The sequence below is a fragment of the Delphinapterus leucas genome, chromosome 15, assembly GCF_059928025.1.
Source record: "Delphinapterus leucas isolate spDelLeu-1000000601 "Yukka" chromosome 15, BTC_Dleu_Yukka2, whole genome shotgun sequence".
NCBI lineage: Eukaryota > Metazoa > Chordata > Mammalia > Artiodactyla > Monodontidae > Delphinapterus > Delphinapterus leucas.
The window spans coordinates 78,959,646-78,983,613 of record NC_143143.1 but is presented as its reverse complement, the minus strand read 5'-3'; positions in this window follow the sequence as shown (position 1 = coordinate 78,983,613).

The window sequence follows — 23,968 nt, the reverse complement described above, 5'->3', positions numbered from 1 at the left end:
TTTTTGTATGACTGTAGGATCTGCCACAAAGATCACAGTCTCTTCTGTCATGCCCCATTTCCCCCTTCCGGTTAGAAAAGAGGGCGGGTGAGGACATGATGGGCAGCATTTACAAGGAATAAGATGCTCTTCTAAAGTTCCTGTGATTGCACATTTGGGGGGCTGACCTCAGCTCTGTGGATGCTGACCTTGTGAAATACTCAACAGGAAAAGACTTGAACAAAGCCATCAAGGACAGCTCAATCAAGGTGTCCAACTCTCTGGAGCAGCAGTGAAGAGAGAGGGGGATGGATGGACATCTTAAAAATTAATAGAAAGTATATTAAAGGACTTCGGGTTTAAAATGGTGGGTTGAATTCACCGGTTTATCTTCTCTTCTTCTCAAAACCATGCTAAAATGATGGTAAAGGGATTAAAGAGTTATAAACTCCACAAGGACAAAGAGAGTGGGAGAACAGACAATGACAGGAGAGAAATGTCAGCCAAATTTTTAAAGATGGAAAATGAATGAACAAGTGGTAAGTGACTAGGTCCCAGTACTTTCCCATTAGCCCAGGACTGGATGGTGGGAAGGCATCGTGAAGCCAGTTCAGCCCCAGCACCTGGAGAACTTTGAGACTGGGAGGCACCAGTTACTTCTGAAGGCAGAAGTGCAGGCTTGGAGTGAAATCAGGAAAACTCTAAGGATTTCCTCCCTCACCTTCCTCCTACAGAAAGGAAAGTTACTAAGGGCATGAGTTTAAAGACTCTGGAGGGAAGGACACCCAGCACAAAGGAGGCTGAGAGCGACAGCCCTTTATGATACAAGCAGGCATACTGACAAAGACCCTCACCATCCTGTCTCTGCTCAGCTCCCAGTCTGGGCTACCAGGTCAGCACTCACCTCCCTCCCAAGTGAGAGGCTCACTGTTTCCTCTCTGAAAAAAACTCACCTAAGAGAAAGGAAAACTACAGATACTGACATCCTGGGGGATTTCCATGAAACAGGCAAGTCACAGCCCATTGCTCCCACTCAGAGGCCCACCTGTCAACAGTCATCCCCAACGTAAAGCATTGAGTGTGCTTTTAGTGCCTCACTTCAAAATACAGATGGACATCCAAGCATCACCATGTATTTGAGAAAAACCTCTAAGATAAAATTCAGAGATGAAGACATGGGGAAAAGGAGGAACGCTAAGGAGATAGAGACTGTGTAATGTGCAAGAAAAAAATGTCAAAAATACTGAAATATCTTCAGAGTGTTAAAGAATTCATAAATAAAATGCATACAACGATAAATAGCTTTTGGAAATTAAAAGATAGAGTGCAACATTTAAAAATTCAAACGATAGTTTGGAAGACGATGGTGAGAATTCTCCCAGAAAGTAGAACCAAGGAAAAAGAGGTAGACAATAGAGAGAAAATATTAAGAAGAAAATTAAAGATACAATATCCAAATAATAGAAGTTTTATAAAACAACAATATTAAAAATTAGGAGTGAAAAGGGGGAAATAACAAGAAAGTTTGGAACCCATTAGTTACCCAGCTCAGTAAGTGAGAAAAGTCCACACCAAGTTATATCATCATAAAATTTCAAATCCTGAAAACTTCCCAGAGAGACAGAGATTAGAAAAGCATCATCACACATCACAACAGCCATGCTGAAAACTGGAAGACAATACATTTCTTCAAAATGCTAATGCAAAAGTATTTCTTACCAAGAATTCTGTAACCAGCCAAATTGTTACTCAAGAATAAAAATATTTTCAAACTTGCAATCTCTCAAAAATTGAAATCTCAGATCCCCTTTCTTTAGAAAAAGGGGGAATTTTTTTCTTTTTCTCCAGATAAAGGGGGTACGTCTGTCTGAGAATGAAGGCAACCCAGAGGAAAAGAGAAAGGGCAGTGGGGAGGGAAGGTGGAATCTCACCATCATCATTTGAGCCCTGAACCCAAAAGTGACGAGGAGTGTGGGTGTGTCACCTGCACCGCAGTTTTTGGTTCATTCTGACTAATGCAATCCCTGTTAGTTAGAGCCCATCCCTTTCTACCTCATCCATGAGTTTTTCTGAATTGTGCCAACCAATATGGATCTCTCTTCTTCCTGATCATGAATCATTTTAGCTTATGATATTAAACCAGTAAGACACTTTATTTCTAAGGCATTACTTCCTTAGCATGTAGGTATTATGTTTCTCTCCTACATATAAGCCTGTCTTTCCAAATGGGTTAAAGCTACTCTTAGACTGAAATGGTGAGTTCCTGGTTCCACCTCCCCCTCACACCCAATGGGCCACCAAGTTGATTCCACTTCACCTCCTTGCTCCTCCCACCTTCTTTCACCTAAATTCCTACTGATCTCCTTGCTTTCAATTTCCCTCCTCTAGAATCAGTCCTCCACACAGCTGCCCAGCCATTCTAAAATGCCAATTGGATCATGACCCTTCTTCCTGTTTGAAACACTTTAATTGCTCTCAATGGCAGCAGGATAAAATCCAACATCCTTAACACATCATGCAAGATCTAGCCCCCAGCTATCCGCCTCCCCCTCCCACGTGAGTCATCTGAAACCACTTAGAGCTACTTCATACCCCTATGACTTTGCACACCCTGTACCCTCAGCCTAGCATGTCCACCCCTTTAGTCAGACAAGTTCTCACACATCCTGCTAGAAACAGCACAGATAAGTCCTGCTCTCTGGAATGTCCCCTAGTCCTTCCCTCCCTGTTTAGATTGCCTGCTCCCTCCACTAACACCTGTCCTCTATTAGAGCACTTACCATATCTTTTACCTCTTGTGACATGTTGGCTTCTCACACTAGGTGATGAGTTCATTTCTGTGCCCCAAAATTGAGACAGGCTCTGTCCTTGGTAGATAATAAATACTTAGTGACGGATCAATGAATTCTCCTCTAGAACCCACTTCCTAGCACTTTTGTGGAAATACACCTCAATAGATATCTAGTAAAATAAATGGAAGTTTCTTTACTCTCTGTAGGGTGCTTTTGTTGGCTTTGTCTGGCCCACCGTATTCCCCATCATCCCGGTGCTGGTGCTAGAATGATGATTTTTTTTTTTTTTAGGAAACTCTCTCTTGGTCTCTTCCACCTCTCCTTTGTCTTACCAGCTCATGAAAGCTGACTGTTAAAGTTTTAGCAACCTTCTAAGCCATTTGAGACTGTGCAGGTAGTCTGAAATCAGGCATGGTGGGAGTATTTGCACATAGAAATGTCCCCTGCCCCATCCCCAGAGCCAGTTACTAAATATTTACCAGATTTCAGCCCATGTGGTTTGACAGGAGTTGACCCCACCCACAGCCCACCCAAGGTGGATACTTGGCCAAAGCCTGGCCACTCAGTGTGGGCCAAGCTTCCCAGGGCCACAGTGATTGGTTCACAGAGGGACACGTTATTTTTGCCTGACCAATGAGAATCTCCTGAGATGTTGCTCAGACTACTCAAGAGAGGTGCTCCAGGCACTGAGATGGACATCTCTACAGAGGACAAATAATCCCCGAACTTCTGGGCTGCCAGGAAGGGAAAACCTGTCCGAGAATGAAGCCAACGTGGGGCCGGGGTTGGAGGCGGGGGAGAGCGAGGGAGGTGAAACTAAATCCTGACATAACCATTTGAGACTTGGATCCAGCAATGACTCAGCCGGTTTTCGTTCCTACACATTCCAGTTTACTGAGTCAGTAAAGCCCCTTTTTTCCTTTGGGGGGTTTGGGGGTTTTTTTTTTATGTCACTTGCCATTGAACATATCCGGCATGACGTATAGTCTATCCCACCAGGTCGTGTGAATTCTCCTGTAATGTGGAAGGCACCTCTTCAGGTGGTTACCTTGCTCCAGTCAATGACCTTGCGCTGGGGACTGCCCCTAGACATGGACCAGGGCCCCCAGCAGCAGTCTACACACCATGGCCTGCCTCTCCTGGCCACAACTGAACCTCTTCCTCCCCTGTATTAGCAGGTTTCAGCGGGAGGTGTCTTCGAGTTAAACCACATTATTGGGAGCACTTGAGAGAAAAGAGCCACAGCCTTCACTAAGTCCCAAGCTGCCCAGTGGCTGCCCTGCCCATGGCTGCTTCCTTGATTTTATGAGAAAGCCCAATAAATTCCTTATTTCAGCTTAAGTTACTCAGACCTGCTTTCTATTAACTGCACTTAAAAGAATCTTAACGCAACCTTTCCCAAAAGGTAGTTCATGAACAGCTGGGGTACAGGACAGTTTTAAGTAGCAGAGATGTCTACTTCTAACATTGTGTATTTATTTTATGTATATTCAGAAAAATAAAACTAACACATCTAAAGTGATTCCGTGGATACCATTACTTAGGATGAAGCTGAAACAGGTTTGTTTTTTTTTAATTTGTCAATTTCAAGAAAACATTCAATAAATATACCCATCAGGGTTCTTGGCTACAAGCAACAGACCAAATCTGGTTAACTTAGCAGAAATTAATTTGTTGGCAGGAAATCAAGAAGTCCCCTAAAAGAGAAGAAGGCTGGAAAAATGAGCAGGAACCAAGCAAGGGAAGTTGTGTCAGAGGAACCACTTCAAGGTCACTCCAGAGGGACCTTAACTCTTGTTAATACACAGTTACCCAAGTAGCATGGCCACTGCTGCTACTGGATATTTCTGCCATTGAGCTCACAACACTGTCCCAATGCCTTTGCTACAAATACTAAGTAAAGTACCTCTACGTCCCTCAAGGTTTAAGTGCAACAGGGTGTGATGTGAGCCAAGCCAAGATGCCACCCCTGTACCACAGTGGGGAGAGAGAGGGAGTACTTGCCAGTGGGTCTCAAATGTGGCTGCTCGGTGGAACCATCTGGGGAGCTTTACAAAATGCTGTAACCTGGTCCCACCACACAGGTTCAGACTGTATTGGCCTGGAGTACAGCCTGGGCATCAGAGCTTTTAAAGCTGTCCAGGAGGTTCTATTGGGCAGCCTAGGTTGAAAAGCACTAGGCTAGGTCGCCTAGCTTTCATAGTGGGCAGTTTTATTCACTGAAGGGAGCTCGGCCTTATCTGAACTTCTTTCCTACATTCCACGATTGATTTCCTTACTCTCCTTATATGCTCTAGTGCTAATGCTGTTTTCAGCTCTTTCAATTATGCGATTTCCTAATCTTTATACTACTGAGAATACCTTACAAGATTTCTTAAACAGCAACTAAATTTATCTGCCTGTCATTTTGTTTTCATTATCCATGATCGCAATCTCTCGAATAGCTTATGAGATCATATCAAGTGATTGGTTTTAAACAAACAAACAGAAATCTACAGAGTCAACACTTGTCCCAAGGTGTATAGGATGCTTGTTGCTTCGATGGCTTTGGAGTGATCTGCATCTGATTTGGGCGTTCATCCTGGCCCACAAAGGCTTCTCTCCTGAGCCTGTGGACATTTGTTCTATCTACTGTTCCCCTTATCACAGATGCTGGCGTACTGTTGTCTGGAGTGTGTTGCTGTGGCCCAAGTTTTGCTCCATAATGAAAGCAATAATTCTGAAAGCATGCCGAAGGCATAAAGACACATGGTAATTGTCAGAAGTTCTTCATTTTGAACGTGAATTGCTCATCGTGGTTGACAGTTGATGGCTTTTAGCTGTAGAATGCCTGTAAAAATAACAAGAATTTTAACAACCTAACTTCTGGCTTGCTTTCAGGTGAGCTTATGAACAAAGGAGGTCTGGATCCATGGAACACATGAGGAGATCAAACTCAAAGCTGTGTTGAACCCCCATGATTACCCACTTGGCTACCTGGGTACAGTGTTCATGCGTTTCTACTTGCCACCATCTGCCCCAGAGTTAAACTCGTATGATGCAGCTAGCCAGGCTTCTCTGACTCCTCTAACCCAGGGTTTCTCCACCTCAGAATTACTGACGTTTTGGGCCAGATAATTACTTGTCGTGTGGACTGCCCTGGGCGTTGCAGGATGTTTAGCAGCATCCCTGGCCTCTCTTGGTCCACAAGATGCCAACAGCACATACCTCTCCCCAAGCTGTGACGACCAAAAATGCCTCCTGCCATTGCCAAATGTGCCCTGGGCAGGGAGCAAAATCACTCTCATTTGAAAACCACTGTTCCAGTTCTTGCTGAATATTAGGTTTACCCTTGACGCCATCCCAATGGAATCAGAAGCTTTGGGCATGGACCCCAGGCGCCAGCACTGGAAAAGCTACCCAGGGGTTCTAAAGCACAGCCTGGGTTGAGAATTTCCATCCTAAAGCAGCTAGTCTAATATTGCTATGGAGCTTCTTAAAGTCCTGCTCAAATATTTTTATAATCGGACCCTCCACTTAGCAACACGTGAGCAACTACTACGTAGAAACAATATTAGCTATAATGTCAAGTACCGTCTCATGGAATTTGCAATTTAATGAGGTCATGAGAGTGCGAGGGAAATAAATTGTTTTTCATGTGTGAGTACATATGGAAAAATACCTAGAAAGGAAACCTAAAAGGAATAAGAGAAATGAGTGCTGATCTGTGAAAGGAGGGCAGGGGAAGTTAATAGACAGGTTGGACCCCGGGGAGCTCAGCAGGGGTGAATATGCCCAAGACCCCTGAGGGGGCAGGAGAGGCATAGGGCATTTTGATGTTTTGAAGATCCTGGTGTATTTTTAAATGTAGGGGGTTACAAAAACTATATGTTCAGCATTTACCTTTTTTTAAATATCAGCTTTATTATAATTCACACACCATAAAATTCTACATTTCAGTGTACAATCCAGTGATTTTTAGTATATTCATAAAATTGTGCAATCACCACCACCATCAAATTTCAAAATATCTTCATCACCCCAGAAAGAAACTTCATACCCATTAGTAGTCACCCTCCCTCATTCACTGCTACTCCCCAGACCCTGGCAACCGATAATCCACTTTCTGTCTCTGTAGATTTGCCTATTCTGGACATTTCGTATCAACAGAATCATATAATATATGGCCATTTGTGTCTGGCTACCTAGACAGCATCTAAAAACAAAACAAAGCAAAATGAAAGGGAAAACAAAACCTTCCTCCCAAGAGGCAATTTAACCTGGAGCCCAAGAGATAGACTTTGGCACCAGACAAAACTCAGATTAAATCAAGTCCTAACCCTCTAGCTGTTTGATCTTGGGCAGACAGCTTTGGTCAGCCACCTAAAAGCATTCCCAACACCCTTCTCAGCATGCGGAATCCTAGTTCCTCAACCAGGGATCAAACCTGGGCCCCCTGCAGTGGAAGCACGGAATCTTAACCACTGGACTGCCAGGGAAGTCCCTAAAAATCGAGTTGTTTGCTTTTTTTTTTTTTTTCTAACACCCTTCTCAACGCCCAACTCTTACCATAGAGACTGGAAAGGCTAAATAGGCATTGTCCCAAGTCCTCCAGTTTTACCAAAAAGAGAAAATGGGAAGTCTCAGGCAACTCCTAATAAGGATATTTCCTTCTGTGATTAGAGAGAGATGTACCAGAAGAAAACACTGTGTCATTTGTCCTCCACCCCTTTCTTCCTTTGAAGGATGTGTGAAGGCAGGAAGCTTGGACAGTGGCTGCCATATTGTGACCATGAGGGAAAGACCAAGAAGATCACAGAAATGCCAGCCCAGATTCTGATGTGTTGCTACTGAACCAGTACCAGCAACTGCCTTCTCACTGATTTGTTATGCCCAAAAAATAAGCCCTTGTATGTCTAAGCTACTGTTAACTTGGGTTTTGGTTACTGGAAGCATCAACTATCCCAAACTGGAACAGAAAGTTATTTCATTTCTATGCGTAATTTCACATGTTGGTGGGCAGAGCTTCCTCACTTATGTCCCAAGAACCATTACCATTTGTTGAAAATAAGGAGTAGTTTCCTTTAGGGAGTGTCTCTTCCCTTTGGGGAAGCTCATGGGACTTCCATCCTGTTCTCCTTTTGGTAAGATATGAGCCTGTTAGTCAACATACACTCATCAGAAACCCCTCCCTGAAATTTGATTTTTGAAATGGAAAATTATTGGAGTTCATTCTTTCCAGTGGGAGCACAATGACTAATGAGTCTGTTTCCACCACAGGGCTGTTCCTGTATTTACCCATGCATGCATTCATCCATGCATTCTGAAAAAAATTTATTGAACACCTAATATGTGCAGTGTGAGGACATGGAATTGAAGAAAACAGACAAATTCAAGTACCTTATATCCTAAGAGGGAGTTAGACTATAAACACATCTGTGTCTTATATAACATCACGTGGTGATGAGGCTATGAAGAAAAATAAAGTAGGCTGAAGGGGATAGATTGTGAGAGAGATGGGGAAAACATGGCTTCTATTTTAGAGGGCAATCAGAGGAAACTATATTTGAACAGAGAAGCTCTGCAAAAGTGTTCCAGGCAGAAGGCAGAGCAAGTGCAAAGGCCCTGAGGCAGGAGCCTGCTTGGTATGTTTGAGGAACAGAGAGGAGGAAGTCAGTGTGGCTGGAGCAGAGGGATGGAATGGAAATATGGTGGATGAGAAGGCAGGAGAGGTGTCAGGAACTGGATCAAGTCAGATCAAGCCACTTACTAAGACATGAGGCAACCATTTTAACTTAATCCTTCTGGCTGCTGAGTGGAATGTAGACTGAGGGAGAAGACAGGGAGACCAGCGAGGAGGTGATGGTAGTACTTCAGGTGAGAAATGATACTGCCTAGAACCAGGGTTGTAACTGTGGGGTGAATGGGAAGTAATCACATTCCATATATATTTAGAAAGTAGAGCTAACCAGGTTTACCGAAAGACTGGACGTGAAACGTGAGAGAAATAGGAGAGTCAAGTACAATTCCAACACGCTGGCCCTTAGGAGCCATTTACTGAGGTGGAGGACCACGAGAAGGATCAGGTTTTTGGTAGACGGGGTGATGTCAGACGTTGTGATGGCCGTCATTACTGTGGGTCTGCTGCGTAGCTCTCTGGGGCTCCCTCTCGGAAAGTCTGGTCCCTCAACCTTCCCACTGATTCAGGGCTCCCGCTATCCTTCCAGTAATTTGGCTTAAATTAACCAGAGTTAGTTTCTATTATTTGCAACCAAAACCCTGTAATCGATAAAAGGGGCTCACTTGGCTCTTAAGTGTCAGCACAGGACCCTAAACACCATTCTTACTGTGGGAAAAACGTGTTCTGAGCAACAACCAACAAATTCACAAATGAACTTTCGGACGCCACCCATCTCTCCACGGGAGGCTGACTTTTCCTCTCTGGCATCTCTCCTCAGAGAGACAGCTTCTGCCAGTACAAGGTGGGGAAGTGTCAAATACTATTAAAACCTGATTGCTAATTCAAATGCTATTGTGCTTGATATGCTTGTCATGTAAAAGTGCACAGTGTAGCTTAATAAAATTGATAGAACTCCCTTTGAAGATATTTTTGTCACAGAGGCACTCAATAAAACTGTTTCCATCAGGCTCTTCTGCCTCTTCGATATTTTGCTAGTGACACATTTTAGTGAACTAGTCCAGGGCCTAGCAAAGCATGTTTTGCAAAGAATGTTGGAGGGGAAGGAGTACTCAGATTTTTCTTTTTTTTTTTTTTTTTTTTAATAAATTTATTTTTAGTTTTGGCTGTGTTGGGTCTTCGTTGCTGCGCACGGGCTTTCTTTAGTTGCAGTGAGCAGGGGCTACTCTTCGTTGCAGTGCATGGCTTCTCATTGCGGTGGGTTTTCTTGTTGTGGAGCATGGGCTCTAGGCGCGGGCTTCAGTAGTTGTGGCACACGGGCTCAGTAGTTGTGGCACAGGGGCTTAGTTGCACCGTGGCATGTGAGATCTTCCCAGACCAGGGATCGAACTCGTGTCCCCTGCACTAGCAGGCAGATTCTTAATCACTGCGCCACCAAGGAAGCCCTCAGGTTTTTCTTTTTATTTCTTGTAATTAGGAAGCCCTCTATCAACTGCCTAATACAGTTCATCTGGTCACTGGGAAACCATATCAAAGCTGTTTTGCTTCAGAGTCGTGTGCAATCCAATAAATAACCAACAGAGGTTGCTGTCACTAACTCAAAAATAGCTAACTGTATATACTAAGTCCATTAATCTGTTCAAGGAAATGTTACTTTTTTTCTTGCCTATGTCCAGCAAGTGTTTTCGGCCTGGGACCCAAGAGAATCACAGATTTGTGTTCACTAACAAGATGGTGGACCTTAACTCCCAGCTTTGGACACAGCCAGCATGGAACAGAAGTAGGTAAGTGATTTCTTAGTGGTAAACTGACCAGCCTTGGAGGGATACTGACCTGAGTTCAAAGCTGGGCGGTCTTGGACAAATTATACCATCCTGAAGCTCAAGCTTCACATCTGTAAAATGGGGACGGTATACTCTTGAGTGAGTGGTAGTACTCTTTTGAGTGTAATGGGAAATTCCATTCAAATGGGTTTAAGAAAGAAAAAGGAGATTAACTCACTTCAGTATTTGAAAATATTGAAGCTAGAGCTGGCTTCTAACCCAGCCACATTTGGAAGCTCAAAAATCTCATCAAGACCTGGTGACTCTGTTTCTTGTCTCCGTTTTCCCCTATATCAGCTTCACACTCAGGCTGACCAGCTCCATATGGGAGCAGGATGGCGGCCAGGTGCTCCTGGCTTACATATTTTTCTAATGAAAAATAGAACACCCCTCTCCAGCCATTTGACCATTGGCCCAAATTGTGTCATGTGCCCATCCCTAAGCCTATCGCTAAATCAGCAATGCTCTGGTTATCCACATGCCCATGATGGAGCCATAATGGTGTCAACAGTACTCAAATGACATGGACAGACTGTGGGGAAGACATTGTTTCCCCAGAGGGAAATTGTGTGCTGTTACCAGGACATGGAAGAAGGCAGGCTGGATAGAAAATGTCTGGTACCAATATCCACTTTATTAGGACTGTTGAGCATTCAGTAAGACAATATTGGTCTAACACCTGTTTCAATTAAGAATTCTTTTGGTTCGGGGGTGATAAAAATGTTTTGGAACTAGATAGAGGTGGTAGTTGCACAACACTGTGAATGTGCTAAATGTCACTGAATTGAATTCACTTTAAAATGGTTAATTTTATGTTATGTAAATCCCTCCGTTTTTTAAAAGAATACTTTTGGCTGCAAATAAGAGAAAACCCTGAGCCACTGGCCTAAAAAGTAGAGATTTATTTGTCTTATACAACAGGAAGTCTGAAGGTTTATAGGCGAGGGCTGGTCAGTGAAGCCCTCAGACCTTTCCTTCTTTCTGCTCCATCACCCTCAGCATAAGGCATTTATCCCCATGGTCACAAGATGGCTGCTTCTCTTCCAGCCATCACATCTGTATTCCAGATGGGAAGAATAATAAAGGCAAAAGGACAACAGGGGGAAGGTAGGAAGGGACTGCACATGTATCAGGAAACTGAAGTTTGACAGAAAGACCAGCTCAGTCTTCCTGACTAGAACTGTGGTAGATGGCTACCCCTGGTTGCCAGGGAGACGGTGGAAGAGCACTTTTTTTATCTGGACACATTGCGTGCTTAAACAAAGTTGGGGTTCTGCTAACAAGGAGGAAAAGAGAACAGATATTAGATAGACAACTAGCATTGTCTTCCATGTGCCTGCAACAAAGTAGGACTTCAACAGAGGCCAGTGGAGGTACAAGGAGCAGGTGTGGTATTGAAATTCTGAAAACAAAAGATACAGTCCTCCTTCATTACCTCCTAAATCTCACTGATTTTTCAGGTGTGAGTTTAAATAGGTTTATTTTTAGTCTTAAATACAAGCTGATTGAATGGGGGAAAATGAAAAGGTAAGTGAAAGAGACCAATAATCCTCTTATACCAATCACTTGCCTTTTTTCTTGTCTTTTCTTTTTTTAGTTTTCATTTTAATGAACTGCATCTGAAACAGCGACCCTAACAAAATCTGGGACACAGGTTTACCAGATTCCAGATTTACTGCCTTCAAGTCCCCCCAAAGAATCATTATTTGTAAACACTTTATTTTTCAATCCTGATACCTCCCTGTGACTCGTGTGTTCCCACAGTAAATTAACGTACTGAGAATGACTTCTCACTCAAGGTACAATGGAAACATGAGAAATGGGTTTTAATAAAGAGGGTTTGAAGAAGGGCATCTGAGGGATAGCAGAGGAGGGACTTGGGTTACATCCAAACATTGAAAGGACAACAGAGAACACATGAAGAATCCCAGCCGTTTCTCTCATCGTGGAACTTGTATAGCTTGATTGTCAATGTTTAGCTAACTATAAAAGACGGTTGCTGTATGACTAGATGTCATTTACATAAAGTAAGGATTACACTCAATATGAACAGAAACTTCATTTTCTAATAGAAACATTTCAGCTTTTTCTCATGAAAAATAATTATTGTGTATTTTTGAAAGTCAAATAATAAAGAAAAACTAAAGATCCTCCTCATAGTCCCAACCCACAGGGAGAACTACTGATCAAACATCCATCTCAGGCTTATTTGTATATCTATTTCCACAAACATACACACATTTTCAAAACAAAAATGGAATCACACGATGATGCCGGGCAGGGAACATTTATATTCTGTGTCTCACATTTCCCTAAAGAGGGACCACAATCACAGTGACACTTCTGCTCCCACCCCACAGAGGAGTGAGTTACTTGATAGATGGGTGATAGCCATTGGTCCGCATTGCTCAGGTGGACGGGCTAACATATTAAAAGGCTAATTGCAACTTGCTCCCTTTCCTCTCTGTCCCAGAACCATGCAATCTTTGAGGCAACAATCTTTGACAAACATAGCTTTTCCCTGGGTGGGCTGTGCCCAGGTGGACGCACTCCTAAAAACATCCTCCAAAAAAATTTTATCAGAAATAAAGCTGACGTTTTTATCCCCATCTATCTGAATTTCCTCTGTACCCATCTAATTATTTCCCTAGGTAAATTTCTAGAAGTGAAACTGCTGGATGAAGGCACATGGACATATATAAAGTTAGTGAATTACTTAGCTAGTTATTGCCAGGTTTCTTTCCAAAACGTTTATATTGATGGAACCACAAATGTCTATTTTTCCACATCTTTATCAGCACTGAGCATTTAAAAAATCTTTTCCAGCCCTCTGAAATAAAAATAATGTTGGATTTTATTTACAATTTTGTTATTACTGAGGCTGCATAATTTTTCATGTGCTTAATACATTCTTTTCTGAATTGTCTGAGAAATTAAATTTTATTATTATATAGCCAAGTCCTAATAGACATTTGTTCAGTGTCAAATTACGTCACAAATACCTCACGAAGCCTCGTCTCCCACCACTCTCAAATGCACTCATCCTAAAGTCAGGATTCAGAGTTGCAGTAGGAACCATCTCTGGCTGTTTTGAGTGGGAAATGATATTTTGTGGTCAGAGAATCTTCATGAGAGACTGAGAACCAGGCTTGGAGGCAGCTCAGCCAGGAAGAATGCCCACAATGCCACTGCAGAACTGCTCCAGGGGGACACTGATGTCCCCTTGCAGACTCAGACCCTGCAGCTTGTACCACCTGCATCACCCTGTATGCTCTGGACACCAGTCCTAACATCCCTGCAGCTGCTGCCTCCAGAGCCTGGATGGGGCTCCCACTCCAATCACCAGAATGCATTCCACGTGGTGCCTGCTTTGTCTCCCTGGCAGGATCTCAGGATCTGCAGTGGCTGTCTGACTGTGGCTGTACAAGAGGTGCCAGGGAGGCTGGGAAGGTGAGCCTTCTATGGTAGGTGACAGTTCTTACAACGTGGAGAATCTCCCGTGCCTAGGAAGGATGCAAAAAGGGTTTGAGCTGCCAGAAAAATGGAGAGTGTCTGCCACAGTTCTTGAGGACCTGATCCACATGTAACGGTACCTTTGGAACTTCAGAAGTTTCCATCTGTTCCATCTAAGTCAGGCAATTCAGAGTCATTCCCATCCCCCATTACACCTATTATCCCATTTTTATACATGCTGATACCTCTCCCTGGGATGCTGTCTCTTTCTTCTGCCTGTCAAAACCCTGCTGGTCCAGGCTACACTCCATTAAAAATCACACTTAAAATGTATTGCAGGATCTGAAGTTTCAAACTGTCTCATGAGAAAAAAAATCAACTTGTCTTCTGCATCTTTCTTGCTACATTTAGAGGAAGACATTTGGCCCGTTCTTCTGGGGAGGATAACTTTCTCCAGGATGGAAGACAAACACCATAAAAAGAGGTACCTGTCCTCCTGATGCTTATGTTATCTTTTTTAAGTTTGCTTAATGAGCAAACAGAAACTTCTTCCTTAACCTGGAAAGCCTGGAATCCTCCCAGCTATCCCTTACCACCATTCCTGCACAAGAATGATGGAGCCCTGTGGAGAAAAATCCCCTAACAGTGTGGATTGACATCTCGACAAGTGTAGAAGGATGTAACATGTTTTGATGGGTACATTCCACTTTTTTGACTTTCTCTTCACTTCAATGGATGATGCCTTCTGGAAATGGTGATCAGCCACTTGTATATCCCAGAGGCTGAGCCTGAGGAAGGAGTATCTAGTTTCATAGTGTTCAAAATTGGAGCTCCTTTTAACAGGCAATCAATCAGGCCCTTCCCGGATGCTCTCAGGGTAGCGGGTGGGGGGGGGGCGGGGGGGCCTCTGCATCCGCTCTTGTCAGCTGAGTCAGTCTCACTAAGGACCTCGACAGCTGCGATGAGTGCCCCCCCCATTACAAAATATGCATTGGAAAAAAATACCCAAAAGAACTATGTCAAAATTATAGCAGTGTTTGCCTTTGGGAGGGCAAATGAATAGGATTTCTTAAAGTGTTTTCTGTTTTCTAAACTTTCTACTAGATGAATGCATGTCATTTTCAAACAATAGTTCATCCACTCCAACTACTCCCCACCCTGCCCTTCATCGTCATGGGTGAAAGGTCTGCCCAGCTCTCAAGACCCATCAGGGATGCCACCTCCTTCAGGAGCCTCCACAGCTGGGTGATTCCCTCTCCCTCTCTCTCTCTCTCTCTGGCCTGCTCCACTGTCTCCCACTCTTCTGGCTGGGATTAGATTTAGCTGGATTCTCAATTTACCCTGCCTGCTAGCTGCCCTCTGTGAGCACAGACTATTTAACTTATTTTTTTTTTAATTTAAAGCCATGACTGGCACAGCAGCTTACACAGATCAGGTACTCAACAAGTACTCAGAGTTGAATTCTCATTTTTTCTTTAATGAAGGTTTACCTCATCAGGTTAATGGTCTCAAATGCCACTTCTCTCTGAGAAACTGAATCAGCTTGGGCGCAGTCATATTCTTGAGGAACCAGAGGCTGAGATTTTTCACAAAATCCACACATGGAGGCTTAGGGCTTTCCCAAGTTCTCACAAGCTTCAGGTGATCCTGGAGGACCGCCCCCCCACCAGAGATCCATCCAACAGACCCACCAACATGGGCACCAAAGATATATAAACAAAGGTGTCCCCTGCAGGGTTGTGTGAAATATTTTAAAAATTGGATTCAACCTTAATCTTTGAATATAAATGAAAGAACATCCACAGAGACCATGGAATATTCTCCAATGGTTGTAAAGACTATGTTAGGTGTACACATAGTAAAATGAAAAGGTCACCAAGACACATTGTTAACTAGAAAAAGCAATATATCAATACATAGGCTATAATTACATAAGGTAGAAGTAATAAAAACTTAACAGTTTTTTATTTTTTAACATCTTTATTGGAGTATAATAGCTTTACAATGGTGTGTTTCTGCTTTATAACAAAGTGAATCAGCTATACATATGCATATGTCCCCATATCCCCTCTCTCTTGCGTCTCCCTCCCACCCTCCCTATCCCACCCCTCTAGGTGGACACAAAGCACCGGGCTGATCTCCCTGTGCTATGCGGCTGCTTCCCACTAGCTATTTTACATTTGGTAGTGTATATATGTCCATGCCACTCTCTCACTTCCTCCCAGCTTACCCTTCCCCCTCTCCGTGTCCTCAGGTCCATTCTCTACATCTGCATCTTTAAAACTGTCCTGCCCCTAGGTTCTTCAGAGCCCTTTTTTTTTTAGATTCCATATATATGTGTTAGCATACAGTATTTCTTTTTCTCTTTCTGACTTACTTCACTCTGTATGACAGAGTGAAGTATGTCCCTCACTACAAATAACTCAATTTCGTTTCTTCTTATGGCTGAGTAATATTCCATTGTATATATGTGCTGCATCTTCTTTATTCATTCCAACATTTTTAAAGTACAGATACACATAGGAAATGTCTGCAGTCTGTACATGTACATGTGAATGGTGATTACTTCTGAGGAAGGATGAGGATTTTCAGGAAGGGATAAAGAGGGATTATAATGTTTACCTCTATGTTAAAAATTATGTCATGAAATGATTATTGTTTGAATTTTTATGAAAACATATGTTCCTACATTATGTGTGTAATTACAAAAATTAAAAAAGAATTGTAATTTCAGGACAAAGTTAGAATTCTCAAGCATATGCAGATGAAGTCTTTTGTAGAACACCATGAAAATCAATTTATAAAACTTTAACTAAATTTTGCATGTCTGCACTATGTCAATATCATATTAAACTATAGCCTTAAACTGTAGCAGTTTAAGAAAAATGTAAAGCACTGAAACAACTTAAATTGAGAAACTCCTATTGATTAATTTACTTTTCTGAAAATCAGGAGGGAAAGTCATAATTTTTGTGTGTGTGTGTGTGGTATGCGAGCCTCTCACTGTTGTGGCCTCTCCCTTTGCGGAGCACAGGCTCCAGAGGCGCAGGCTCAGCGGCCATGGGCTCACGGGCCTAGCCGCTCCGCGGCATGTGGGATCTTCCCGGACCGGGGCACGAGCCCGTGTCCCCTGCATCGGCAGGCGGACTCTCAACCACTGAGCCACCAGGGAAGCCCCATAATTTATTTTTAAAGGCAGCATACCTCAGTGTGGTTTCAAGAATACTAGCATCTCATACAGCATAGTTTGAGAAGCCCAAATCTAAAGAGAAGGGGAAAGAATTTAGAAGAATAGAAAAGTAAGCCATGATTATCAGAGAGCTAAGACAATACAAGCTAAACAGACTGAAATCCTGAAAAACAAAAGAATGTCCTGGAAAATTGGCTTAGATAACAAAAATCACTCTGGAAAAACCAGCAGAATCACCCACCTAGACCACACTGCCTCTCTTTGTCTTTTCACAAAGAACGATCTAAGCGGACGGTATTAATATTTACAATAAATTTTCTTTGTGCAGTAACATATATAGAGAAACAATAGTCAAAAGACCTATGGGATTACAGTAATTTAGACTTATGTCTTTGCCTCTATCGTACCATAATACCATGGGGATTTTTATACATATTGAAAGACTCAGGATCATGTTATACTTCTTAAAGTGGAATTTCACACATATAAGCTGAAAATAAAACAATGTCTGGGAGAAAATTTCATAACATGCTCAAGGAGAATTGTATCAGAATTCATAGCACTGTAGTCATTTTTTTTATTATTTTTACAAAAAGGAAAAGAATGTTAAATATGCAACTAAAGAGCGCCCTCTAGTGGGAGATAATGTTTATACAAAATACTCAGAATTTGACCTATTTTCCAGAAAATGTTGCAACTCAGATTTGCTATGGATAAAACAGACTATGCTTAGAATATATTGCTTCAAATCACAGTATTCTTTGTTAAAATCATTACATTTCACAATGCTTTTTCTCTTCAACTATTAAATGCAATTGGTTAGTCTAAAATATCTTTCTTTTTCTCAAAGCTCATCAAGATTGGAAACAATCACTTTTTCTTATTAAAATACCTTCTTTGTTCAGAAATCCTTGAATCTTGCAAACATGACTTCTAATGAATATAAGATGAAGACACAGTTGCCCCTCTTAAAAACTCTTCTTTGGCCTTCAGTACAAATCTGTTGATGCTGACTTGTGGCCTGATGCAGACAGTGATAACGACCAACTTAAAATCCCTCTTTAGGCAGAAATGAAAGGTGCTGAGGAAGCCTACCACAGCATATTTCAGAAAAGTAACCAAGACTGGCCATCTTTATACAACTGTTAATCGTAGTTTTTCCCTATTCGGTACACCAAAGAACTCATCACACAAGTAATGGGGAAAAGATATTAAACCCTTAAACACTGAGAAGGTTTAACATATGACCCAAAAGACCAACAATAAGAGTTTCACCAAAACAACAAGGTTCTCAAAGAACACAGAAACACTGAACTTTTGAATCAGGAGAGCATTTAGAGTTTATTTTACTCAGTATCTCACCCTCGTGATTTTTACCATATTAACATCCCATCTGTACAGTTATTAGCTTAATATTTGTCTTTAACCAGTTTGACTTTCATTTAAAGACCAAGATCACATACCATAAATAGAAACTAACCATAAAAGTAAAAGAAAACAGTAGTATTACATTCTAGAAACTGGGTTTTGCATTGGGGCTTGCTCTTTTTTATGAAAAAGAGGAGGTTGCAAGAGAAAAGAAGTGTTTGGGACAAAATAGCACCCAAGGTAGACTTTCTCATCCATATTTCTAGAAGGACTGAACGAATCAGGATTCAGTGCTATTTGAAGCTATGTCCATGTAGCACTAAAATCATCTCTCATTCTGGCAGTGGTCCATGTCCACAGTTTTAGGAAGCTTTCCTCAAACTCTAGCTTCTCACGTGATTGGCGAAAATAAAACTCAAGAACGGAAACTGCCTTGCCCAAGGCTATTGGAGGGACCTGGCTGGTGTCTGCCCACAGCCCCTCAGGCATTTCCATTGCTGTGCTCTCTAGATCAGCTTCCCACTGCCAGCATCCCATCTCTTTGCCTAAGGGCTCCTTCCAGTGGAGGGAGCCCACTCTGCATATGCACTCAGCGCAGGCCAGAAGTCCTGGAGAATTAACATCCCCAAGAGCAGTTCTCAACAAATGACCAACAGGAACTGGTGTATAAATACCCCAGCTCCCTCTCCATCCTGTCAGGGAGGCATGCTGTCCACTCTAGCTCCTGGGGTTCCCACAAGGGATGTGGCTCCATTTACTCACAGAACTAACTTGCTTGATAGCGCATCTTTTATTGGCTGTTCTCAATTCTAGTCTCACTGCCCCATTTCTTTATGTGTGTTTCCTGGGGTCACCTATCAATCTACTAGCACTCGGATCTGTATCTCAGGGTCTGCTACTTAGGAAACCCAAATTAAGACAATTATGTAGTAAATGAGCAATAGAGTCCGTTTCTTAAGCCCAGTTTTCCTACCTCCACATCTAGGATGGTCTTTATTTGTCTCCTCCTTGCCATTGCTTCCTTGCCCCAAGGTCTTTGGACTAACTGAGCCAAATCTAAAAAGATGGTGGCTTTCAGTCATGAGTGTGCCAGTTAGAAGGTGCCCAGGGCTCAGGGGGTTCCCAGGAGATGGAACTTGCAGTGAAAAGTCCTAGGCAAACCAGGACCCATTGGTCACCCTAGTCAGCTACCACCTTTGTGTGGAGGGGGCTACAGTTCTGAATTTAGAGACCCCAGCCTTCTATGTGTAACAAATAGGTACAATCCATAAAACATGACTTCAGTAATGAAGCATCTGGAGTTCCCCAAGTTATGCTACATATTCAAGTGGCATCATTGACGATTCTATACTAGGTATGCATTTATTTTCCTGTGTATTAGAAAAGTATTAGGGAAAAGTTAGCACAGTAAATCTGTGATTTTATAGACATTCATGTCAAAGAAGATGCTCAGATAGTTATTTACTTTCTTAAGTGAGTTCATTAAATAAAAATAAATGATAGTACACATTTTATGTACCCATGGCAAAAAGTCTTGTACAAGTTTGGGGAAACCGAGCTATCTAGATAATTCTAGAAATCATATATTTATAATTTTTTAGGTAAATTAAATTCAGTATTTTAATCTGTTAAGTAACTAATCAATTGTCCTTAAGTAACCATTCCTCTTAATCTATTAAAAATAAGGATTCCTAAAAAAGAAAAGAAAAGAAAAAGGATCCCTATTTGTCAGAATCACAGACAAATGAATCCAACAATCTCTATCAGGCAGCATATATCAAAAAGCACATTTCAACTACCCTATTTGGTGGACCCTTACTATATGCGGACAGGAAGATTCAATTACTAAGTGAGTTTCAATTACTGAGTAACTGCTGGGTGCCAGTCATTGGACAATCAGAAAATACATACTGAGCACACACGCTTTATGGTCCTTTATGCAATAGGGAGGGAAGCAAACACAACCCCTGCCCTTGGGGAGTTAACAGTCAAGAAGGCAAGATAGACATTAATTGAATACTAGTTACACAGATAAATATGCAATTATTGTAACTGAGGTAAAAAAAATAACATTCAGCAAGCTGTGTTCAGATACTCAAGGGAAAATGTATCTTCATTTTCTATAACAGGCCCTGGGGGGCAGTGGGGTGGCCAGATGAGAGGGACATGCAGAAATAAAATTAAAGCTTGCTCATTAAGGTATCTCTGTCTCTTCTGGTTTAAATGCAGCCTCTTTGAGTTCAAAATAGTATCTTTCAAGTAACCTTCTCTCACTTTTGGCTAAATGTTGCATTTTTCTGGGTTTCTCCCCCACCTGCTCTGTAAGATCAACTTTCCTCTATGCAAAAAAGTATAGTACTCTAAAAAAATTAATAACCCAAGAAGGGACCCTGTCTTAGTCTATTCAGGCTGCTATAACAAACCATAGGTTGAGTGGCTTTAACAACAAGCATTTATTGCTCATGGTTCTGGAGGCTAGAAATTCAAGATCAAGGTGCTGGCATATCTGCTGTCTGAGATCCTGCCTCCTGGCTTGCTGCCTTTTCCGTGTGCCCTCACATGGCTAAGAGAGAGGAAAACAAGCTTCCTCATGTCCCTTCTTATAAGGGCATTAATCCCTCCATGAGGGGTCCATCTTCATGACCTAATGACCTCCCAAAGCCACCATCTCCAAACTTCATCACACTGGGGATTAGGGTTTCAGTATATGAATTTGACCCATAGCAGACTCTAATGATCATTTTCTATGGCTCTTCTTTCTTGCTACAGAGGGCCACCCTTCACCCTTCTCTACCCACCATTTCCATCCCAGCCTCATGGTCCATGGTCTGAATGTATGCACTCCCCCCAGAATCTCAGAAATAAGGCCACGCCGCTTACGTCACAAGGTCACTAATTTAAACTCTACCACTCAATGTAAATAGAGCATCGTTGTTTTCTATAACTGGCCTATTCTTCCTCTAGAGCTTAGCTTTCCAATATAGTAGCCGTGAGCCACATGCGACTATTTCAATTTAAATTGCACTTAATTAAATTTAAATAAAATTACAAATTCAGTTTCTCAGCCACACCAGCCACATTTGAAGCTCTCAATAGCCCATGTAGCTTGTGGCTACTAAAATTGGACATGAAGATACAGACCGTGTCCATTATCACGGTCTGTATTAAACAACCCAGGTCTGGCACACACAAGAGGGAAAAGCAAACAAACTTGCCCATCACTGTATCTTAGCCTCTTTTAGTTTTAAGACAATCTCTTCCCATTTAAAGGAAGTTCTTGAGTAAACTTTGTTTTTCAAGGTTTCTCGTCTCTCATCTTCCAGCAGATGGTGTCTGGATCAAAGTCTCTCAGGGATTCAGCAAAGTATTGAAGGTAAAGCTGGACATCCGCAAACACTGGAACCTGAGGAACAGAGGTGAAAGTTTCTCCAGTTGTGGGATAAGGAAGCCCACAGATGACAACTGAGTTATGCCCATTTTATAGGTAAGAAATTGTTGCTCAGAAGTGTAAGCTATTTGCCTAAGGTCACAAAACCAGTGAGAGGTGGAGTCAGAATTCAAACTCTGAGATCTCAGCTCTGTCCACTTCATTGCATTGCCTTTTATATTCTTTACAGTGCATTCAATCTCCTTGCTAAGGGCACGACCCAACAAAGCCTTGGTTGATCAATCCTCAAGAGAAAAAATCTGTGCCAGTTTTCCCGTGGTCCCCATAGTCCAGGACGGGGAGATGCATATACCTGATGACTCCTGAAGAGCTCGGAGGACAGGCAGCTGGTGTAGGAGTATCCCAGCCACCTGATCACGCAATCTGGTTAAACCCAGTTAGGCCTGTTGTTCTGAGGGTGCTTCTCCATCTCACCAACTCTTCTACTGCTAAGGAGCTTTAATTGTATTAGACCTGCCCATATAACATCTAGAGATCCTGAATCTTACGTTGTCAACTCCTCATTTTGGAGTCGTATTAACTGAGCACAAATTGCATGCCAAGCACTATGATAAGTACTTTCCAAGATCGTTATCTTCTATGGGCCTCACAATAGTCCTTTGGAGTTTATATTGTTATTCTCATTTATAGTTGAGGGAATGAAGCTTAGTTTCAGCCACTGACCAAGATGCAAACACAAAGCTGTTTGGTATCTAAGCCATGCTTTGCCACAGAAGGAAATCAAAATTACCTTTGAAGACATACCTCTGAAGTAGAGATCAAAACTGTGGGAACAAATTATAGCTCTGTCAGGCACTCACTGTGAGATTTGGTGCCAGTCATTTAGCCTCTCTGAACCCACAGTTCCCAATCTATAAAATGGGGGTGGGGATGCCTGCTCCCCACTCCAGTGTGGTTAATGAGAAATGTAGATGCTCTTTCCGTTAGAATTATTGGGTGGCAAGCAACAGAAACTGTTTGACCACTGTTATTTGGCCAGCAAAAGCAAACAGGGAATTCACTGGAAGGAGATTTGCGAGCCTCCAGAATTTATGGGAAGGCTGCAGAATGGGGCGTGAACAAAGGTCAGGAACAAAGGCAGGAGCTAGTGCAGAACAAGAGTCAGGGGTCATTACTCTTGGACTATCTTTCCATCTCTGAGTCACTTCACTCACAATTCAAAGTCCTGGGTTAAGAGAATCTGATTTACTGACCTTAGGTCACTTGTCCACCCTTGGCTGCACTGGAATAATTAGAAGTTTCTGGAAGAGACCTCTTTGGCCTCCACAGTGGGAAGTGAGAACCCTTTGATTAACCATGCTCATGAGGGAAAGATAATATCTGAAAGTGAAAACAGGATACTGTTGGAAGAGAGGGAAAATCCTGGGGTTGACTGTAAGATAAACGGTCACAGAAACGTAAAGTAGTGGTAATATTACCATTTTTCTTATCCTTACCTGGAAGCCCTGCTCTACACATTTGGGGTAGAGGGGTATTGGGAAGGGGCAGTATTTGCTCCCCTAAAGGACTTCTTCACACTCTTTTTGTTTCCAGCATTATTGCAAAAATTTATATACTTAATTGCAAACATAGGCTATAAGTTTTGATTTATACAAATACAAATTCTTCTCCCAAAAGTATCAACCATAAATAGCAAAAAGATAAGTAAATAAGAGCATGTTAAGCATGAGGAAATCCATGGGCTTCATGACTGATGTATGAAATTCCTGATGATAAAAACATGATCATATGATCATGCATTTTTAAGGCAAAAGTAGTAGATCATGTGGCTAGAATAAATGTGAGGCATGACCGTTCAGTTGGGAAAGAAGTGTTCTTTTTTAGGTTCAAAAGAGAATGAATCATGGCCTGAAAGTCCAAGAACATAAATTTTACCATCATCGTTTACAAAATATTACTATTGAAACCTAGGCCATTATGCAAAAAATACAGGTAGTTCCTCAGGGGGAAGTACGTCAAGCATTAATGTAAATAATAATGTTTTAAAGTTAAAAATGTTACCAAGAATGCAAGACTTATATACATAATACTTGACTTTCTTTTTTTTTTAAATGCCATTCCAGGAAAAAATGTCTTCTCTTGGGCACATATATAAAGGTTAAGAAATATTAGCAGATCATATATATTACTAGTTCTGTTTTTCTACCATAAAACAAGAAAAAATGTAGAACAATTAAAAATTTTGTCATGCTTCATCCAAATGATATGTCGAAATATGCCCGAAAGAAAATTTTTCAAATAAACAATAAAGTTAATACAGAAGGCCTCCTACTTCTGTGAATTTGTTGAAGAAGGAAG